This window comes from Ranitomeya variabilis, chromosome 7, assembly GCF_051348905.1.
Source record: "Ranitomeya variabilis isolate aRanVar5 chromosome 7, aRanVar5.hap1, whole genome shotgun sequence".
Taxonomy (NCBI): Eukaryota; Metazoa; Chordata; class Amphibia; order Anura; family Dendrobatidae; genus Ranitomeya; species Ranitomeya variabilis.
Genome location: NC_135238.1, coordinates 243,836,168 through 243,853,663, shown reverse-complemented (window position 1 = coordinate 243,853,663; position 17,496 = coordinate 243,836,168). Strand labels below are relative to the sequence as shown.

Below are 17,496 nucleotides of genomic sequence, written 5' to 3'. Positions count from 1 at the left end.
ATGTGTGACACGTACCAGCGATCAGGCCCCTGCTGCGAGATCGCTGGTCGTGTCGGAATGGCCTGGACCTTTTTTTGGTCGTTGAGGCCCCGCTGACATCGCTGAATCGGTGTGTGTGACACCGATCCAGCGATGTCTTCACTGGTAACCAGGGTAAACATCGGGTTACTAAGCGCAGGGCCGCGCTTAGTAACCCGATGTTTACCCTGGTTACCAGCGTAAATGTAAAAAAAAACAAACAGTACATACTCGCCTTTCGGTGTCCAGGTCCCTCGCCGTCTGCTTCCTGCTCTCACTGACTGCCGGCCGTACAGTGAGAAGTGAGAGCGCAGCAGTGACGTCACCGCTGCGCTCTGCTCTCACTGTACGGCCGGATCTCAGTCAGAGCAGGAAGCAGACGGCAAGGGACCTGGACACCGAAAGGCGAGTATGTACTGTTTGTTTTTTTTGGTAACCAGGGTAAACATCGGGTTACTAAGCGCGGCCCTGCACTTAGTAACCCGATGTTTACCCTGGTTACCCGGGTGCTGCAGGGGGACTTCGGCATCGTTGAAGACAGTTTCAACGATGCCGAAGTCGTTCCCCTGATCGTTGGTCGCTGGGGAGAGCGGTCTGTGTGACAGCTCCCCAGCGACCACACAGCGACTTACCAACGATCACGGCCAGGTCGTATCGCTGGTCGTGATCGTTGGTAAATCGCTTAGTGAGACGGGGCCTTAAGTCTGTAATAGTGACTGTACATTGTGTTAAGCTTTGTTTATTGATGTGTGCTGATATGCTAATGGTGCTTCTTGATGCCATCACCATTGTTTACCTTATCTTGATGTTGGACTGAAGGACCCTGGGTAATTCTAAAAATAGCTTACATGCCTTGGGTATAAAAAGACTCAGAGATCACATCCTGGGAGACTGAAGTAAGACAGAGCTACGAGCCAGACATTCTGCAAACCACCCAACAGACAAGAGAAAGGACTGCAGCCAATTCCTCATGGCCCCATCACGAGGGACACTGATCTATGATTCCATAGGATACAACCCAGGGGTTTTCGGCTCCGGTTGGAAGGACACAGATGTGATCCAGTGACCATCTCTGAACCATGGATATGTTTGGAGAAAGCCAGGGTTGGGACCCGCTGGTCGCCTGGTTCCATGGAGATGGTCAGATAAGCCAGGTGGTGACTCTCGTGTCAACTGGCTTTGGACCTTGTATGGGCTCTATGGACAGTTCTTGGTCATCTCCCTATGCTTGTCGTTACCCCTTCTCTGTGCGTTCATCCACAGATGGAGTAGTGGCCCTGGGAGCTCTGACATAACATCCATCTTGGGGTAATTGGTGGGATTGTTCTGTTTGCTATTGTGTGTTGTGGTTCAATAAAGTTTTCCCACACTGTTTTACCTTAACCCTGTGTTTATAAACATAAAGAACAAGAACCGAACTGATGTCTATACAATAATTGATTTTATTAAAGAAAGAAATAACAAAAAAATAACTACATAATTTGGTAGAGGGCGAGAAAGAAACCAAAAAGGTATGGCACAAAAAGGAATACAGCAGCATGAATTGATATACACAGTCTAAAATGTAGCAGTACTATGTGAATAAATAAATAAATAAATAAATACATATATATATATCACATAGTAAAAGACTGAAAAATATTGGTGTTGGTTTGTTTTATACCCTAGCATGAAAATACCCCAAAAATAGTAAAGATAAAAAATATATATATATAAATAGGTAAATAAATATGTATATATGTGAGGAAAAGTGCTAACACTAGTGCAAAATAAGGTGCACAGGTGCAAGGAATGATGGGGTAAACTGCCCGGGTATGAACTAACTGCAGGTAATTGCCATATAGTATAAATGCACTGGTCCCAGCCTAGCTCCGATTACTCTCCATGAAAGATTAGGGTATTTGCGCGTCCCCGACGCGCGTTTCGGCGCTAGCCTTCGTCACCCCCTGACGAAGGCTAGCGCCGAAACGCGCGTCGGGGACTGGCACATCCCGGAGACAGCAGCTCTTGCAGGTATTTTATTTGCCCTGGGCACTTTTTTCCTTTGCTTCACTTTTGGCTCCCTTTAATATGATTGGCATATTTGCAAATACCCTAATCTTTCATGGAGAGTAATCGGAGCTAGGCTGGGACCAGTGCATTTATACTATATGGCAATTACCTGCAGTTAGTTCATACCCGGGCAGTTTACCCCATCATTCCTTGCACCTGTGCACCTTATTTTGCACTAGTGTTAGCACTTTTCCTCACATATATACATATTTATTTACCTATTTATATATATATATTTTTTATCTTTACTATTTTTGGGGTATTTTCATGCTAGGGTATAAAACAAACCAACACCAATATTTTTCAGTCTTTTACTATGTGATATATATATATGTATTTATTTATTTATTTATTTATTCACATAGTACTGCTACATTTTAGACTGTGTATATCAATTCATGCTGCTGTATTCCTTTTTGTGCCATACCTTTTTGGTTTCTTTCTCGCCCTCTACCAAATTATGTAGTTATTTTTTTGTTATTTCTTTCTTTAATAAAATCAATTATTGTATAGACATCAGTTCGGTTCTTGTTCTTTATGTTTATATATGAATTTCCGAGTTGTCTGGTATGGTGTCCAGTATTTCGGGTATATGTACACCTATGAATATTGACCATCTATTTACATGTTTAGTTTTGCATATCCCTTGCCTCGAGTTATTTATTTAATCTTAACCCTGTGTTGTCTGTGTAGTGTATTGCCCACGGTGAGATAGAGCGGGCGTTCAGTGGTATGAGCCGTGGTCCATGCAGTCTTGCTAAAGACAGCCGGGCTAGCGGACGAGAGCACCCACTGACCCCGTTTCTCCACAGGGGTGTAGTGATGTAGTGTATTACAGATGTAGTATATGGGGGGTGTAGTGATGTAGTATATGACAGGTGTAGTGTCATGATCCAGTCTGGATTTTGAGTCCTGTCTGCCTTTTTCCCGGGCTGATCATGTCAAGGGTTAACTTTGCTCTGCCTCATTCTGGGTTCAGGTTTGCTATTTAGCTCCGCTTCATCCTGCAGGCGGTGTCAGTTACATTTTCTGCCTACGGCGTGAGTATCTGACTCTGGTAGAGTCCTGATAGGTCCTGCGCTTTCTGACTTTGTCCGTGGCTATTCCTCCTTCACTGCCTGTCCTGTCTTAGGCCGGCCTCACACTCAGCGTAAGACAATACGGTCCGTTTTTTAAGGCCGTAATACGGAGAAATGTTCCCAAAATAGTGGTCCGTATGTCATCCGTAGGCAGGGTGTGTCAGCGTATTTTGCGCATGGCATCCTCCGTATGTAATCCGTATGGCATCCGTACTGCGAGATTTTCGCGCAGGCTTGCAAAACCGACATCTAATGGATTTATGTGCTCAAATGTTCGGGAAAACATATATACAGTATATATATATATATATATATATATATATGTCATTGAGACACATATATATATATTCTGTATTTAGATTTCATTCAGCGCGATATCTGTGAACAGCCGGTAATTCAATTGCCGGCTTTTCATTTCTCCTGCACAAACCCGACATGATATGAGACATGATTACATACAGTAAACCATCTCATATCCCCTTTTTTTTTGCATATTCCACACTACTAATGTTAGTAGTGTGTATGTGCAAAATGTGGGCGCTGTAGCTGCTAAAATAAAGGGTTAAATGGCGGAAAAAATTGGCGTGGGCTCCCGCGCAATTTTCTCCGCCAGAGTGGTAAAGCCAGTGACTGAGGGCAGATATTAATAGCCAGGAGAGGGTCCATGGTTATTGGCCCCCCCGTGGCTACAAACATCTGCCCCCAGCCACCCCAGAAAAGGCACATCTGGAAGATGCGCCTATTCTGGCACTTGGCCACTCTCTTCCCACTCCCTGTAGCGGTGGGATATGGGGTAATGAAGGGTTAATGCCACCTTGCTATTGTAAGGTGACATTAAGCCAGATTAATAATGGAGAGGCGTCAATTATGTCACCTATCCATTATTAATCCAATTGTCGGAAAGGGTTAAAAAACACACATTATTAAAAATTATTTTAATGAAATAAACACACAGGTTGATTTAGTATTTTATTGCTCTCTCAATCCATCAGAACACCCTCGCTTGGCAAAATAATAAACGCACAAGATACATACCCTCAGCTGAACCGTCACGTCCCACGAAGTAATCCATCTGAAGGGGTTAATTATTTGACAGGCAGGAGCTGCGCTAAAGCACTGCTCGTGTCTGTAATCCCCGGGTAATGAAAGGAAATCTGAGTGATCTGTACTTACAGTGAGTTGCGGTGAGGCGCCCTCTGGTGGATGTTTTCATATGAACTCGAGCGTGGGAACTTTTCCAAGGCTGCAGTTCATGAGAACATCCACCAGAGGGCGCCTCACCGCAACTCACTGTAAGTACAGATCACTCAGATTTCCTTCATTACCCGGGGATTACAGACACCAGCGAGTGCATTAGCAGGGCTCCTGGCTGTAAAATGATTTAACCCCTTCAGATGGATTTACTTCGTGGGACGTGACAGATCATCGGAAGGTATGTATATTGTTGGTTTATTATTTTGCCAAGCGAGGGTCTGCAGGTGGATTGAGAGAGCAATAAAATACTAAAACAACCTGTGTGTTTATTTCATTAAAATACTTTTTAATAATGTGTGTGTGTGTTTTTTAACCCTTTCATACAATTGGATTATTAATGGATAGGTGTCATCATTGACGCCTCTCCATTATTAATCTGGCTTAATGTCACCTTACAATAGCAAGGTGGCATTAACCCTTCATTACCCCATATCCCACGGGAGTGGGAAGAGAGTGGCCAAGTGCCAGAATAGGTGCATCTTCCAGATGTGCCTCTTCTGGGGTGGCTGGGGGCAGATGTTTGTAGCCAGGGGGGGGCAATAACCATGGTCCCTCTCTAGGCTATTAATATCTGCCCTCAGTCACTGGCTTTACCACTCTGGCGGAGAAAATTGCGCGGGAGGCCACGCCAATTTTTTCCGCCATTTAACCCTTTATTTTAGCAGCTACAGTGCCCACATTTTGCACATACACACTACTAACATTAGTAGTGTGGAATATGCAAAAAAAAAAGGGGATATGAGATGGTTTACTGTATGTAATCATGTCTCATATCATGTCGGGTTTGTGAAGGAGAAATGCAAAGCCGGCAATTGAATTACCGACTTTTCACTAACACCGCTGCGTATTTCTCGCAAGTCACACTGCAGGTCCGTGTGGAATCCGTATTTTTCTCGCCCCCATAGACTTTCATTAGCGATTTTTTTGCGCAATACGCTGACAAACGCAGCATGCTGCGATTTTGTACGGCCGTAGAAAGCCGTATAATACTGAACCGTAATAAACGGCTGATAGGAGCAGCCCCATTGAGAATAATTGTGCCGTTTGTTTGGCGAGTTTTACGGACGTATTTTCTGCGCTCTTACGTCCGTAAAACTCGCTAGTGTGACGCCGGCCTTAGTGTTTCCTAACTGCTTTTGGATTTCCCGGTGTTTGACTTGGCTTTGACTCTGGTCCCTGGTATTGACCCTTTGGCTCTCCACTGACTCTGTGCTTGTTTTTTCCCTTTGTACTGCATGACAGTCTAGGTTTTGACTCGGCTTGTTTGACTATTCTACTGCCACCTGGTGGTAGTTTCGCTGCAGCACTGCAGGTCTGCCCTTGCAGACTTGTTACTATCCTTTCACTCTATTGCCATCTAGAGGAAGTTGAGTTACCTGCATAGCTGCAGCGTGACATTACACTGCGTGCAGAATTATTAGGCAAGGTGTATTTTGATCACAAGATACTTTTTATACATGATGTCCTACTCCAAGCTGTTCAGGCTTGAGAGCCAACTACCAGTTAAGTAAATCAGGTGATGTGCATCTCCGTAAGGAGGAGGGGTGTTGTCTAATGACATCAAAACCCTATATAACGTGTGCTTAATTATTAGGCAACTTCCTTTCCTTTGGCAAAATGGGTCAGGAGAGAGATTTGACCGGCTCTGAAAAGTCCAAAATTGTGAGATGTCTTGCAGAGGGATGCAGCAGTCTTGAAATTGCCAAACTTTTGAAGCGTGATCACCGAACAATCAAGCGTTTCATGGCAAATAGCCAACAGGGTCGCAAGAAGCGTGTTGGGCAAAAAAGGCGCAAAATAACTGCCCATGAATTGAGGAACATCAAGCGTGAAGCTGCCAAGATGACATTTGCCACCAGTTTTGCCATATTTCAGAGCTGCAACATTACTGGAGTAACAAAAAGCACAAGGTGTGCGATACTCAGGGACATGGCCAAGGTAAGGAAGGCTGAAAAACGACCACTTTTGAACAAGAAACATAACATAAAACGTCAAGACTGGGCCAAGAAATATCTTAAGATTGACTTTTCAAAGGTTTTATGGACTGATGAGATGAGAGTGACTCTGGATGGGCCAGAGGCTGGATCAGTAAAGGGCAGAGACTCCGACTCAGACGCCAGTGAGGTGGAGGTGGGGTACTGGTATGGGCTGGGATCATCAAAGATGAACTTGTGGGACCTTTTCGGGTTGAGGATGGAGTGAAGCTCAACTCCCAGACCTACTGCCAGTTTCTGGAAGACAACTTCTTCATGCAGTGGTACAGGAAGAAGTCGGTATCGTTCAAGAAAAACATGATTTTCATGCAGGACAATGCTACATCAGATGCCTCCAACTACTCCACAGCGTGGCTGGCCAGTAAATAATGACATGGCCCCCTTGTTCCCCTGATCTGAACCCCATAGAGAACCTGTGGTCCCTCATAAAATGTGAGATCTACAGGGAGGGAGAACAGTCCACCTCTCGGAACAGTGTCTGGAGGCTGTGGTGGCTGCTGCACGCAATGTTGGTCGTAAACAGATCAAGCAACTGACAGAATCTATGGATGGAGGCTGCCGAGTGTCATCATAAAGAAAGGGGGCTATATTGGTCACTAATTTTGGGGGGTTTTGTTTTTGCATGTTAGAAATGTTTATTTCTATATTTTGTGCAGTGATATTGGTTTACCTGGTGAAAAAAAACAAGTGAGATGGGAATATATTTGGTTTTTATTAAGTTGCCTAATAATTCTGTACAGTAATAGTTACCTGCACAAACAGATATCCTCCAAAGATAGCCAAATCTAAAAATAACCCACTCCAACTTCCAAAAATATTAAGCTTTGATATTTACGAGTCTTTGGGTTGATTGAGAACATAGTTGTTGATCAATAATAAAAATAATCCTCTAAAATACAACTTGCCTAATAATTCTGCACGCAGTGTATAACTGACCATTGACAGGTTTTTTCTTTACTCCTCTCTTTATGGATCTGCTTCGCACGCTGGCGGATCAGATGTCTAGCCTGACTCAAATGATGCAGGATTTGTCTGTTGAACATAGAGCCATGGCCACTTTTCATAATCAGCTTCAAAAGGAGCTCTCTGAGACGGATATGTCTGTTCAGGGTTCTATTTCCCAATCTGCCTGTAGGAACTCAGACCCCACAGATGACTCGTTCTACGATGACAACGTGGTATTTTCCAAACTCCTGCCTGTACCACGTGCCACGCCAGAGAGGCAACGGGAGATTAGGGAGGTTAATAAGTGGCTCAAGAATTGGTGTAGGTAGGAGGGGTTTGGGTTCCTGCAGAACTGGGCCGACTTCTCAGTGGGCTACAGGCTCTACGCTAGGGACGGGCTGCACCTCAATGGGGAAGGTGCAGCTGTGCTGGGGGAGAAAATGGCTAGAAGGTTGGAGGAGTGTTTAAACTAGGGATTGGGGGGAGGGTATTAATTTTATAGGAGGGGAAGATAGTGCAGATAGAGACCTGGGCACAAATAAGGAAGTTGGGGGTGGCGGTGGCATGGGGGGTGGGGTTAGAACAGTTAGTAATTTAAGAAAGAATAGAGGTACAGAGAGTAACATCAAGTGCATGTATACTAATGCCAGAAGCCTCGCCAACAACATGGACGAATTAGAACTAACGTTGTTGGAGCATAATTATGACATGGTGGGGATATCTGAGACGTGGCTGGATGAGAGCCATGACTGGGCTGTTAACTTGCAGGGCTATAGCCTGTTCAGAAATGACCGTACAGATAAGCGAGGGGGAGGGGTGTGTCTATATGTAAAATCGTCCTGAAAACCCATCCTGCGTGATAATATAGGTGAATTTAATGAAAATGTAGTGTCCCTGTGGGTGGAGATAAGGGGAGGGGGAAAAAATAATAAATTACTGATAGGGGTTTGTTATAAATCTCCAAAACTAATGGAAGCAATGGAGAATATCCTCGTAAAGCAAATAGATGAAGCTGCGACTCAAGGAGAAGTCATTATTATGGGGGACTTCAACTACCCTGAAATAGATTGGGGAACAGAAACCTGCAGTTCCAGCAAAGGTGATCGGTTTTTGACAACTATGAGAGACAATTACCTTTCACAACTGGTTCAGGACCCAACAAGGAGGGGGGCACTGCTAGACCTAATATTAACCAACAGGCCAGACCGCATATCAAATATAAGGGTTGGGGGTCACTTGGGGAATAGTGATCACAAAATAATAAGTTTTCGTGTATCCTTTAATAAGATGGGTAGTAGGGGGGTGACAAGGACACTAAACTTCAGGAGGGCAAATTTCCAACGGATGAGAGAGGATCTTGGTGCAATTAACTGGGACGATATCCTGAGACACAAAAATACACAAAGAAAATGGGAGACGTTTATTAGCATCCTGGATAGGACCTGTGCACAGTATATACCGTATGGGAATAAACATACTAGAAATAGGAGGAAACCAATATGGCTAAATAGAGCTGTAAGGGGCGCAATAAGGGACAAAAAGAAAGCATTTAGAGAATTAAAGGAAGTAGGTAGTGAGGAGGCATTAAATAAATACAGAAAATTAAATACATTCTGTAAAAAGCAAATCAAGGCAGCAAAGATTGAGACAGAGAGACTCATAGCCAGAGAGAGCAAAAATAACCCCAAAATATTCTTTAACTATATAAATAGTAAGAAACTAAAAAATGACAGTGTTGGCCCCCTTAAAAATAGTCTGGGTGAAATGGTGGATGAGGATGAGGAAAAAGCCAATCTGCTAAATGACTTTTTTTCATCAGTATTTACAAAAGAAAATCCCATGGCGACAATATGACTAGTGATAAAAATTCCCCATTAAATGTCACCTGCTTAACCCAGCAGGAAGTACAGCGGCGTCTAAAAATCACTAAAGGTGACAAATCTCCGGGCCCGGATGGGATCCACCCCCGAGTACTGCAGGAACTAAGTACAGTCATTGATAGACCATTATTTTTAATCTTTAAAGAGTCCATAATAACAGGGTCTGTACCACAGGACTGGCGTATAGCAAATGTGGTGCCAATATTCAAAAAGGGGGACAAAAAGTGAACTCGGTAATTATAGGCCAGTAAGCTTAACCTCTACTGTGGGTAGAATCCTGGAGGGCATTCTAAGGGATGCTATACTGGAGTATCTGAAGAGGAATAACCTCATGACCCAGTATCAGCACGGGATTACTAGGGACCGATCATGTCAGACTAATCTGATCAGCTTCTATGAAGAGGTAAGTTCCGGACTGGACCAAGGGAACCCAGTGGATGTAGAGTATATGGACTTTTCCAAAGCTTTTGATACGGTGCCACACAAAAGGTTGATACATAAAATGAGAATAATGGGGACAGGGGAAAATATGTGTAAGTGGGTTGAGAGCTGGCTCAGGGATAGGAAACAAAGGGTGGTCATTAATGGAGCACACTCGGACTGGGTCGCAGTTAGCAGTGGGGTACCACAGGGGTCAGTATTGGGCCCTCTTCTTTTTAGCATATTTATTAATGACCTTGTAGGGGGCATTCAGAGTAGAATTTCAATATTTGCAGATGACACTAAACTCTGCAGGGTAACAATACAGGGGAGGACAATTTTATATTACAGGATGATTTATGTAAACTAGAAGCTTGGGCTGATAAATGGCAAATGAGCTTTAATGGGGATAAATGTAAGGTCATGCACTTGGGTAGAAGTAATAACATGTATAACTATGTGCTTAATTCTAAAACTCTGGGCAAAACCGTCAATGAAAAAGACCTGGGTGTATGGGTGGATGACAAACTCATATTCAGTGGCCAGTGTCAGGCAGCTGCTACAAAGGCAAATAAAATAATGGGATGTATAAAAAGAGGCATAGATGCTCATGAGGAGAACATAATTTTACCTCTATACAAGTCACTAGTACGACCACACTTAGAATACTGTGCACAGTTCTGGTCTCTGGTGTATAAGAAAGACATAGCTGAACTAGAGCGGGTGCAGAGAAGAGCGACCAAGGTTATTAGAGGACTGGGGGGTCTGCAATACCAAGATAGGTTATTACACTTGGGGCTGTTTAGTTTGGAAAAACGAAGACTAAGGGGTGATCTTATGTTAATGTATAAATATATGAGGGGACAGTACAAAGACCTTTCTGCTGATCTTTTTAATCATAGACCGGTGACAGGGACAATGGGGCATCCTCTACGTCTGGAGGAAAGAAGGTTTAAGCATAATAACAGACGCGGATTCTTTACTGTAAGAGCAGTGAGACTATGGAACTCTCTGCCGTATGATGTTGTAATGAGTGATTCATTAATTAAATTTAAGAGGGGACTGGATACCTTTCTGGAAAAGTATAATGTTACAGGGTATATACACTAGATTCCTTGATAGGGCGTTGATCCAGGGAACTAGTCTGATTGCCGTATGTGGAGTCGGGAAGGAATTTTTTTCCCCATGGTGGAGTTACTCTTTGCCACATGGGTTTTTTTTGCCTTCCTCTGGATCAACATGTTAGGGCATGTTAGGTTAGGCTATGGGTTGAACTAGATGGACTTACAGTCTTCCTTCAACCTTAATAACTATGTAACTATGTAACTATGCTCCTGAACCTATGGTCAGGCTCCCAGATACTTTTTCCAGAGAGAAGAAGTTCCGTACATTCAGGGAGAGTTGTAAGTTACTTTTCTTCCTGAGACCCGATCCTCTGGGGATGAGAGTCAACGGGTGGGGATAATTATTTTGTCGCTCTGGGAGGGTCCTCAGACTTGGCGTTTTTCGTTGCCTGCTACTGCCCCTGAACGTGTGTCTGTGGACAGGTTCTTTGAGGCCTTAGGACTGATTCTTGAAGAAGCAAACTGGGTCAGGGTGGCAGAAGAAACTATCATGGATCTCTTCCAGGGTAAACTCACCGCCGAATGGTATTTCTAGGAGTTCAGGTGAGGGGCCACCGAAGTGATCTGGAACTACTCTGCAGTTAGATGTCAATTCAGGAGAGGACTGTCGGATCATCTTAAGGACACTCTGGCTCTCCATCCGCCACCCAGCTCCTTGGAGGAGGCTATGACTCAGGTCATTTGTATAGATCGGAGGTTGTGGGAAAGAGGCGTAATGCAACAAGAGACTCCTTTATGTATGGATAATTCAGATGTGGCACCCTATACTGAACCTATGGAGGTAGGGGCCACCAACCTGAAGGAGAAGGAGAAGAGGCGATGACGAGAGAAGAGTGTTTTTACTGTGGAGATCCTGGACATTGAAAAAAGGATTGCCCCTCTTGCCCACTGACTAACAAGTTGCCAGGAAACGCCTAAGTCTGAGTGATTGCCGAGAAGATCACCCAGACTCTCAGGTATATTTTTCCTCATGTCAAAAAATGTTGTTGGAGGTGGAACTTTGTTTTGGGGATTGTTTCACACCCACTTCAGCTTTCGTGGACTGTGGGTAATCCATGAACTGCATTGACTCATGCTTGGTGTCTAAGTTTCAGATAGGGACATTTAGGCTTGAAACACCAATTTATATCATTGCTATTGAAAAGACTCCGCTGGTTAAGAACATTGTTAATTTTGTCTCGAAGGAGTTCCTCCTCAAGGTGGGTTCCTTGCATCAGGAACACATCTCATGTTATGTTCTGGACAATCTTCCAGCGGGACTGGTGTTGGGATTTCCCTGATTACGGTTACATAATCCTGTTATTAACTGGGAATCTCGGAATATTGTAAAATGGGGGCCTACTTGTTCTAAAGGTTGTCTTTCTATTGTACTGATGTCGTCCATTGATCTGGAGGGTATTAAGGAGTACCTGAAGGATTTTAAGGATGTATTTTCAAAATAAGAGGCTGAGATTTTTTTACCACATCGCTCCTATGATTGCGCTATCAATCTCGTTCCGGGTGCTAAATTGCCCATGGCCGTCTGTACAATTTTTCTGGCCCGGAACGTTCCGCTATGAAGGAGTATGTCTCTGACAGTTTACGTAATGGACACATCCGTCCCTCTGTCTCTCCTGTGCCTAATGGATTTTTTGTTGTTAAGAAAAAAGAGGATGGTTAACACCCTTGCCTCGATTTTCGTGAATTTAATAAGATTACAGTGAGAAATACTTACCCTCTCCTGCTTATCCCTGATCTTTTCAACCAATTGTCTAGGGCTAAGTAGTTTTCCAAGTTAGACCTCAGGGGAGCATATAAACTTATTCATATTTGGGAGGAGGAGTGGAAAACGGCATTTCTCACCTCTGAGGGTTTGTTTGAAAACTTGGTTACGCCCTTTGGTCTCACCAATGCGCCAGCTGTGTTTCAGGATTTCTTTAACCCCTTTCTGCCATATGACATACTAACCCATTGAGGTGACCTGGGACTTAATTCCCAGAGACGGGATAGAACGTCATGGGCGATCAGCCGCGCTTATTACAGCTGACATCCGGCACTATGTGCCTGGAGTTGTCATGGACCGCTCCCGGCACATTAACCCCGGATCACTGCGATCAAACATGATTGCAGCGTTTCGGCGGCACAGTGAAGCATCGCGCAGGGAGGGGGCTCCCTGCGTGCTTCCCTGAAACCCTCGGAACAACACGATGTGATTGGGTTGTTCCGAGCGTCTCCTCCCTGCAGGCCCCGGATCCAAGATGGCCGCGGGGCTCCTTCCGGGTCCAACAGGGAAAAGGCTTGCAAGCGCCTGCTCAGAGCAAGAGCCGGAAAGCCTCCTACACTGATCTGACACTATACAACCATGTCCCTCCTGGGACAAAGTTAAAAAAAAAAAATATTTACATGTGTAAAAAAAAAAAAAGCTAAATAAAGAAAAAAAAATATTGTTCCAATAAATGCATTTGTTTATGTACACTATAGACCAAAAGTTTGGACACATCTTCTCATTTAAAGATTTTTCTGTATTTTCATGACTATGAAAATTGTACATTCACACTGAAGGCATCAAAACTATGAATTAACACATGTGGAATTATATACTTAACAAAAAAGTGTGAAACAACTGAAATTATGTCTTATATTCTAGGTTCTTCACAGTAGCCACCTTTTGCTTTGATGACTGCTTTGCACACTCTTGGCATTCTCTTGATGATCTTCAAGAGGTAGTCACTGGGAATGGTTTTCACTTCACAGGTGTGCCCTGTCAGGTTTAATACGTGGGATTTCTTGCCTTATAAATGGGGTTGGGACCATCAGTTGTGTTGAGCAGAAGTCTGGTGGATACAAAGCTGATAGTCCTACTGAATAGACTGTTAGAATTTGTATTATGGCAAGAAAAAAGCAGTTAAGTAAAGAAAAATGAGTGGCCATCATTAAGAAATGAAGGTCATTCGGTCCGAAAAATTGGGAAACTTTGAAAGTGTCCCCAAGTGCAGTGGCAAAAACCATCAAGTGCTACAAAGAAACTGGCTCACATGAGGACCGCCCCAGGAAAGGAAGACCAAGAGTCACCTCTGCTTCTGAGGATAAGTGTATCCGAGTCACCAGCCTCAGAAATCGCAGGTTAACAGCAGCTCAGATCAGAGACCAGGTCAATGCCACAGAGTTCTAGCAGCAGATGCATCTCTACAACAACTGTTAGGAGGAGACTTTGTGCAGCAGGCCTTCATGGTAAAATAGCTGCTAGGAAACCACTGCTAAGGACAGGCAACAAGCAGAAGAGACTTGTTTGGGCTAAAGAACACAAGGAATGGACATTAGACCAGTGGAAATCTGTGCTTTGGTCCGATGAGTCCAAATTTGAGATCTTTGGTTACAACCACCGTGTCTTTGTGCAACACAGAAAAGGTGACCGGATGGACTCTACATGCCTGGTTCCCACCGTGAAGCATGGAGGAGGAGGTGTGATGGTGTGGGGGTGCTTTGCTGGTGACACTGTTGGGGATTTATTCAAAACTGAAGGCATACTGAACCAGCATGGCTACCACAGCATCTTGCAGCGGCTGCTATTCCATCCGGTTTGCGTTTAGTTGGACCATCATTTATTTTTCAACAGGACAATGACCCCAAACACACCTCCAGGCTGTGTAAGGGCTATTTGACCAAGGAGAGTGATGGGGTGCTACACCAGATGACCTGGACTCCACTATGACCTGAACCCAATCGAGATGGTTTGGGGTGAGCTGGACCGCAGAGTGAAGGCAAAAGGGCCAACAAGTGCTAAGCATCTCTGGGAACTCCTTCAAGATTGTTGGAAGACCATTCCCGGTGACTACCTCTAGAAGCTCATCAAGAGAATGCCAAGAGTGTGCAAAGCAGTCATCAAAGCAAAAGGTGGCTACTTTGAAGAACCTAGAATATAAGACATAATTTCAGTTGTTTCACACTTTTTTGTTAAGTATATAATTCCACATGTGTTAATTCATAGTTTTGATGCCTTCAGTGTGAATGTACAATGTTCATAGTCATGAAAATACAAAAAAATCTTTAAATGAGAAGGTGTGTCCAAACTTTTGGTCTGTACTGTAAATTAAAAAAAAAATAAAAGTACACATATTTAGTATCGCCACGTCCATAACGACCCGACCTATAAAACTGTCCCACTAGTTAATCCCTTCAGTGAACACCGTAACAAAAAAAGGCAAAAAACAATGCTTTATTATCATACTGCCGAACAAAAAGTGGAATAACAAGTGATCAAAAAGACGGATATAAATAAACATGGTACCGCTGAAAACGTCATCTTGTCTCGCAAAAAACGAGCCGCCATACAGCATCATCAGCAAAAAAATAAAGTTATAGTCCTCAGAATAAAGCAATGCAAAAAAATTATTTTTTATATTAAATAGTATTTATCGTATAAAAGCGCCAAAACATAAAAAAAGATAAAAATGAGGTATCACTCTAATCATATTGACCCGAAGAATAAAACTGCTTTATCAAGTTTACCAAACGTGGAACGGTATAAACGCCTCCCCCAAAAGAAATTCATGATTAGCTGGTTTTTAGTCATTCTGCCTCACAAAAATCGGAATAAAAAGCGATCAAAAAATGTCACGTGCCCAAAAATGGTACCATAAAAACGTCAACTCGTCCCGCAAAAAACAAGACCTCACATGACTCTGTGGACCAAAATATGGAAAAATTATAGCTCTCAAAATGTGGAGATGCAAAAACTATTATTTACAATAAAAAGCGTATTTTAGTGTGTGACGGCTGCCAATCATAAAAATCCGCTATAAAAGTAAATCAAACCCCCCCTTCATCACCCCCTTAGTTAGGGAAAAATAAAAACATAAAAAAATGTATTTATTTCCATTTTCCCATTAGGGTTAGGGTTGGGGCTAAAGTTAGGGCTACAGTTAGGGTTGGGGCTAAAGTTAGGGCTACAGTTAGGGTTGGGGCTAAAGTTAGGGCTACAGTTAGGGTTGGGGCTACAGTAAGGGATAGGGTTGGGGCTACAGTTAGGGTTGGGGCTAAAAGGTAGGGTTAGGGTTTGATTACATTTACGGTTGGGATTAGGGGTGTGTCAGGGTTAGGGGTGTGGTTAGGGTTATTGTTGGGATTAGGGTTAGGGGTGTGTTGGGTTAAGGGTGTGGTTGGGATTAGGGTTAGGGGCATGTTGGGGTTAGGGTTTCAGTTATAATTGGGGATTTCCACTGTTTAGGCACATCAGGGGCTCTCCAAACGAGACATGGCATCCGATCTCAATTCCAGCCAATTCTGCGTTGAAAAAGTAAAACAGTGCTCCTTCCCTTCCGAGCTCTCCCGTGTACCCAAACAGGGGTTTACCCCAACATATGGGGTATCAGCATACTCAGGACAAATTGGACAACAATTTTTGAGGTCTAATTTCTCTTGTTGCAATTGGGAAAATAAAAATTTGGGGGCTAAAAAATTATTTTTGTGGGAAAAAAATTATTTTTTTATTTTCACAGCTCTGCGTTATAAACTGTAGTGAAACACTTGGGGGTTCAAAGTTCTCACAACACATCTAGATAAGTTCCTTGGGGGGGTCTAGGTTCCAATATGGGGTCACTTGTGGGGAGTTTCTACTGTTTGGGTACATCAGGGGCTCTGCAAATACAACGTGACGCCTGCAGACCATTCCATCTAAGTCTGCATTCCAAATGGCGCTCCTTCCCTTCCGAGCTCTGCCGTGCGCCCAAACTGTGGTTCCCCCCACATATGGGGTATCAGCGCACTCAGGACAAATTGAACAACAACTTTTGGGGTCCAATTTCTCCTGTTGCCCTTGGGAAAATAAAAAAAATTGGAGCTGAAGTAAATTTTTTGTGTAAAAAGTTAAATGTTAATTTTTTTAAAACATTCCAAAAATTCCTGTGAAACACCTGAAGGGTTAATAAAATTCTTGAATGTGGTTTTGAGCACCTTGAGGGGTGCAGTTTTTAGAATGGTGTCACACTTGGGTATTTTCTATCATATAGACCCCTCAAAATGACTTCAAATGTGACGTGGTCTCTATAAAAAAAATGTTTTTGTAAAAATGAGAAATTGCTGGTCAACTTTTAACCCTTATAACTCCCTAACAAAAAAAATGTTGGTTCCAAAATTGTGCTGATGAAAAGTAGACGTGTGGGAAATGTTACTTATTAAGTATTTTGTGTGACATATCTCTGTGATTTAAGGACATAAAAATTCAAAGTTGGAAAATTGCAAAATTGTCAAAATTTTCGCCAAATTTCCGTTTTTTTCACAAATAAACGCAAGTCATATCAAATAAATGTTACCACTATCATGAAGTACAATATGTCACAAGAAAACAGTTTTTAGAATCATGGGGATCCGTTGAAGCGTTCCAGAGTTATAACCTCATAAAGGGGCAGTCATCAGAATTGTAAAAATTGGCCCGGTCATTAACGTGCAAACCACCCTTGGGGTTAATAATGTTTTTTCTGACTTCATCGAGTGCTTTGTGGTAATATATTTAGATGACATCCTGGTATTTTCATCTGGCAAGGAATCTCACTTGGGTCATCTGTGTGGGGTTCTCCAGAGGTTACGGGAGAATTTGCTGTTCGCTAAACCTGAGAAGTGTGTATTTTTTATCCAAGTCCTTTCTTGGGGTCATTCTGTCTGCTAAAGGGTTATGCATGGACCCTGGAAAGGTACAGGCCATTGTTGATTAGGTGCAACCCAAAGGCCTGAGAGGTCTTCAGCACTTTTTGGG

The 17,496-nt window shown here is 43.2% G+C and overlaps 1 protein-coding gene across 2 annotated transcripts in view; it reads right to left on the bottom strand.

Annotated features, from left to right (window-relative positions):
- Positions 1 to 17,496, bottom strand: part of SCTR (secretin receptor) — a 231,348-nt gene that overhangs the window by 104,784 nt on the left and 109,068 nt on the right. The gene's annotated exons all lie outside the window — the stretch shown is intronic.